Source organism: Balaenoptera ricei, chromosome 16 (genome assembly GCF_028023285.1).
Source record: "Balaenoptera ricei isolate mBalRic1 chromosome 16, mBalRic1.hap2, whole genome shotgun sequence".
In the NCBI taxonomy this organism is placed as follows: Eukaryota; Metazoa; Chordata; class Mammalia; order Artiodactyla; family Balaenopteridae; genus Balaenoptera; species Balaenoptera ricei.
Genome location: NC_082654.1, coordinates 34,274,404 through 34,280,343, shown reverse-complemented (window position 1 = coordinate 34,280,343; position 5,940 = coordinate 34,274,404).

Sequence of the window (5,940 nt, the reverse complement as noted above, 5' to 3'; positions counted from 1 at the left end):
TTGTCTTTGGTTGGAGCATTTAATCCATTCACATTTAAGGTAATTATCAATATGTATGTTCCTATTGCCATTTTCTTAATTGTTTTGGGTTTGTTTTCATAGGGCCTTTTCTTCTCTTATGTTTCCCACTTAGAGAAGTTCCTTTAGCATTTGTTGTAGAGCTGGTTCGGTGGTGCTGAATTCTCTTAGCTTTTGCTTGTCTGTAAAGCTTTTGATTTCTCCATCGAATCTGAATGAGATCCTTGCTGGGTAGAGTAATCTTGGATGTGGGTTCTTCCCTTTCATCACTTTAACTATATCGTGCCAGTCCCTTCTGGCTTGTAGAGTTTCTGCTGAGAAATCAGCTGTTAACCTTATGGGAGTTCCCTTGTATGTTGTCGTTTTTCCCTTGCTGCTTTCAATAATTTTTCTTTGTCTTTAATTTTTGCCAATTTGATTACTATGTGTCTCGGCATGTTTCTCCTTGGGTTTATCCTTCATGGGACTGTCTGCGCTTCCTGGACTTGGGTGGCTATTTCCTTTCCCATGTTAGGGAAGTTTTCGACTATAATCTCTTCAAATATTTTCTCGGATCCTTTCTCTCTCTCTTCTTCTGGGACCCCTATAATGCGAATGTTGTTGCGTTTAATGTTGTCCCAGAGGTCCCTTAGGCTGTCTTCATTTATTTTCATTCTTTTTTCTTTATTCTGTTCCACAGCAGTGAATTCCACTATTCTGTCTTCCAGGTCACTTATCTGTTCTTCTGCCTCAGTTATTCTGCTATTGATTCCTTCTAGTGTAGTTTTCATTTCAGTTATTGTATTGTTCATCTCTGTTTGTTCTTTAATTCTTCTAGATCTTTGTTAAACATTTCTTGCATCTTCTTGATCTTTGCCTCCATTCTTTTTCCGAGGTCCTGGATCATCTTCACTATCATTATTCTGAATTCTTTTTCTGGAAGGTTGCCTATCTCCACTTTATTTAGTTTTTTGGGGGGGGTTTTATCTTGTTCCTTCATCTGGTACATAGCCCTCTGCCTTTTCATTTTGTTTATCTTTCTGTGAATGTGCTTTTCGTTCCACAGGCTGCAGGATTGTAGTTCTTCTTGCTTCTGCTGTCTGCCCTCTGGTGGATGAGGCTATCTAAGAGGCTTGTGCAGGTTTCCTGATGGGAGGCACTGGTGGCGGGTAGAGCTGGGTGTTGCTCTGCTGGGCAGAGCTCACTAAAACTTTAATCCGCTTCTCTGCTGATGGGTGGGGCTGTGTTCCCTCCCTGTTGGTTATTTGGCCTGAGGCGACCCAATACTGGAGCCTACGTGGGCTCTTTGGTGGGACTCATGGCGGACTCTGGGAGGGCTTACACCAAGGAGTACTTCCAGAACTTCTGCTGCCAGTGTCCTTGTCCTCACGGTGAGACACAGACACCCCCCGCCTCTGCAGAAGACCCTCCAATACTAGCAGGTAGGTCTGGTTCAGTCTCCGCTGGAGTCACTGCTCCTTCCCCTGGGTCCCGATGCACACACTACTTTGTGTGTGCCCTCAAAGAGTGGAGTCTCTGTTTCCCCCCGTCCTGTCGAAGTCTTGTAATCAAAACCTGCTAGCCTTCAAAGTCTGATTCTCTAGGAATTCCTCCTCCCATTGCTAGACCCCCAGGTTGGGAAGCCTGACGTGGGGCTCAGAACCTTCACTCCAGTGGGTGGACTTCTGTGGTGTAAGTGTTCTCCAGTTTTTGAGTCACCCACCCAGCAGTTATGGGATTTGATTTTATTGTGATTACACCCCTCCTACCATCTCATTGTGGCTTCTCTCTTGTCTTCGGATGTGGGGTATCTTTTTTGGTGAGTCTCAGTGTCTTCCTGTCATTGATTGTTCAGCAGTTGTGATTCTGGTGCTCTCGCAAGAGGGAGTGAGAGCACGTCCTTCTGCTCTGCCATCTTGAACCAATCTCCTCCAAGCCACTTTTTAAACCTAAATAGGAGCAACTATGCTGACTCTTAGAATTGATGTATTTGTTTTTCTTCTCTTACCCTTGTTTTAACCTCCTGAAAATTTTGTTTGATTCTTCTGCTTTTCTGTTTTTTGTGAGTTAACTTAAAGCCCCTTCTTCCTCTTTCTAAAAAGAACATGAAGAAGTTATTTAACAGTTGGTGAGGTTTAAAGATGGACTTAGATCTCAGTTTACTGGTTGGGGACTCTTGCTCAGTTTATTTTAAGCACATCGAGAGTTCTTTAGCAGAATTTACATTTTCTAAGTGAAAAATTTCCAAGTATGTGCTTTTTCTGAAGGATGTTGGAGGATTTTTCTGCCTCTCCAGACACAGAGGGGAGACTGTCCTCATAGGAGGTACTCAGAGAAGACTATGGAAGCCTTATTATTAAGCCCTGACAGCAATCCCTTCTTCTCGCACTGCTCTGGGGGGTGTCCAGCAATCAGGGCTTGGGAAAGGCACCCCATAGAGATGGAGAGTGGCTAAGGAATGTCTATCGGGTCTGGCTTGAACCCTCTCAGACTCTGCTGGGGGTGGGGTGGGGGGGGTAAATTGGTACAACATTTCAGGAAAGCAATTGGCATTTGTCTCAAGGGTCTTAAATATGCTCCTGCCTTTTTACTCAAGGATTTCCCCTCTAGAGATTTAACTTAAAAAACTAATGAGAAATGCATTCATTCATTCATTCAACAATGGCTGCTCTGTGTCATATACTAGGTTGGCTGAACAAAAAACACTGTCCTGCCTTTATAATGTTAACAGCTTAGTAGATCTAGAGGCTGTGAAATGCAGGCAAACATCTTTGTCCAGGGTTGTTTAAAGCAGCATTACTTAAAATAGCAAAGAATTAGAAACAGTATATGTCCAATGATAGGGGATTAGTTCAAGTATAGGAGATACATATGATGGAATTTTAAATGGCCATTATAAATCAGTTTTTTCCATGATGTGGAAAAAGTTTTATGAAATACAATTTTATGAGGGAGAAGAAAACAAGCTATAAAACTGGGGTTGCTGTGAAGGCAAGGCCAGGGTAGTTCTGGGGATGGGATCCCAATTTTATGTCTTTTAAAAAAAAAAAGACTAGAAGGAAGTATTGCAAAATGTTAACAGTAGTTATCTCATGATTGTGAGATTTCAGATATTTTTATGCTTCTTTTGCATTTTCCAAAGTTTTTACAATGAATATAAATTAATTTAGAAATCTTAAAAGCAATAAAGAGAGAAAGAAAATTACTAGGAGATGTGTTCAGGCCTTCTATGTTGTAGGTATAAGGAGAGAACTATCTCCCAGATTCTTCTATCTGCAACATTCATGCCAGGATCTCCCTCCAGGGCTGACATGAGCCCTTATCAGAAATCTTCACTACATTCACTGCATGAGCCAGTGGGAGCCTGGAGTGGAAACTCTTCAAGGACATATGTGGAACTGGTGTAACTGGGAAGGCCAATTGGTTTTACTCTGGAAGCCCCCCTCTCATTCACTAGGACAAATGTGGTGTAGGATTGATATAGGTAATGGAATGAAAATTACAGTAAAAATATAGCCCTTTGGGGAGAAAGAGACAGTCACTAAATAATTTAATTTAATCCTTAAGGTCTTGGTCCCCTAGTTTGATTTTGTTACTATTTCATCTGACCTAAATCATTAGTAGGATCTCAAGGAGTGGGAGCAGCAGAGAGAATGGCTCTGGAGTCAGATTGTCCAGGTCTAAATCCTGGCTGCCCCACTAAATTGCCGGTTACTTAACCTCTCTGAGCCTTCCTCATATGTAGAAGAGGAAAAACACATAACCTACCCAACTGAGTTGTTGCAAAGATTAACTAAGAGAGCCTGGACCCAGGAGCGGGTGCTGCAGCTTGTCTACGTTGGGCTCAGGTCCCTTCTCCACCCTTCCCTGTGCTCTTCTGTACTGCAAGCAGTCACCTATGCAAGCTCTGTTGCTTGGGCCAGGAGACGGGAGGCAGGAGGGAGGAAAAGACAGGGCACTCTCCCTCTCTCGCTCTGCTTTGGGCAATGTTGCTGGCAGTCCCTGCGATTTCGTGGGAGGTCCCTATTCCCACAGGGCAACCCGCCTCCTCTCTGCTTCAGGGAGGCACCCTTTGTAATTACAGTTCCCTATACTGAAATCCCTGATGTGGACTCCGTTTCCTGATTAGACCCTGACACTCTTCCAACCTTTGCTGGACCTGAGGTTTTGAATGGCCGTGATAAACAACTTTTACACAACTCTGTCCACTGATCACCTTTGCAATGAGTTTGATTACATCATAAAGAAGATCTCTGTGTTTAACCCCAGCATACTGTCCAATGACCCAGTCATTTTGGGAGAGGAAACAAATGTTTTAAACAAATTATATATTGGCTATAAAAGAATATCTCTATCGGATATATGCAATATAAAGAATAATGATACAATGAACAGACACTCCTGTATCCAGCACCCAGTTTAAGAAAAAAATCACTGTTATCTTTGGACCCTTCTGTGGACGTTTTCCTGATTCCATCACCCCCTCCTCATCCCTAAGATTTCCCCCCTCCTGAATCTATCATCCCTTTGCTGTTCTTTGTGGATTTACCATGTCTCTACTCCCTAAACAATATATTTAGTTTAACATGTTTTTAAATTGTATATAAGAGAAACAATGCTGTAGCTAATCTCTCTCGACTTGTTCTTCCACTCAGCACTGTTCCTGGGGTTTATTTGTGTTGTCCCGTGTAGCTGCGATTCAAAATGCTTTATGGCAGTTTATTCTAGGACCGCACCTCAGTGTACTGTCCAATTAGTGTTCATGGCCACAGGGATTCCTCCAGTGTTTTGGTATTTCAAACATTCTTAAATCCATCTGTAGGCACACGTGTGTGGATGTTTCTCTAGGATTCAAACTGAGGATCGGAGGAGGGCCGGGTCACAGAGCAGATCAGTCACCCTTAGCAGATGCCACATTGTTTTCCACAGTGGTTTTACCAGTTGTACTCCCACCAGCTGTGTAAAAAATATACGCTGTTCACACCCCTCAAGGGTCCTTGATGTCAGACTTTTAAATCTTTTTGCCAATCTGGAGGTGGGAGAGGATATCTCATTGTGGCTTTACTTTTTATTTTCCTCCCTATTAATGGGGTGAGTTTCTTTGCATATCGGTCATTCAGATTTTCTTTCTGAGAGAAGCCTGTTTGAGGACAGCTGATCGTATTTCCCTGAACCTTGGGGTCGTGGCTGACTTGGGGCAGCTGGGGAGAGTAAGGAGGGCCCAGGAGGGAGGGAGTCCTGAAGTCCAGGGTGGAGCAGGGCAGGGGCTTGGCTGCAGTGATGGAGACAGGCTGAAAGAGCTACCTACCTACCCAGCCTGGGGGCTTGCAGTTTTTTCCATGCCTTGGTTAACGACCCCCTCCTCTGGCTACTTTGACAACAAAATGTATCTGAGTCCCACACTCAGCATCTCCGAGCTGGGCAGGAAATGTCCGAGAAGCGAGGGGAGCTTGGTAAGGGGGTCTGTGGTGAACCCGCAGGCATGTGACTCCAGCCAATTTTTGCACCGTGAAGTATTGAGAGACCTTACAATCAATCGGTTGAGAAAAGCTCAAAATATGACTTTTTCATGTGAATCTGTCCAATTTTTAAACAACTGGCAGCTCATTATAAAAAGCCAGTTTGGGCCAAACGAACTGTCTGTCGGCGCTGGATTTAGCTGTCAAAAGGCCCCTTTGTGACCTGTGTTTTGGTCACAAGACAGGATTCATGCCTTGGTGAGTCAGCAAGTTTTACCTGTTGCCTGGGACCGGGATCCACAGGGAACAGGCAAAAACTGACTTCCTGGAGGGGGCTGTCTGAAGGGACCCTTCATTCTCTCAGACTTTTTCTATGTGTTCGTGGTGAAAAAAATACACAACATAGAACTGACCGTTTTTAGGTGTACAGCTCAGTGGCATTAAGTACTTTCACATTATTGTGTTACTGTAACCCTTCCCACAG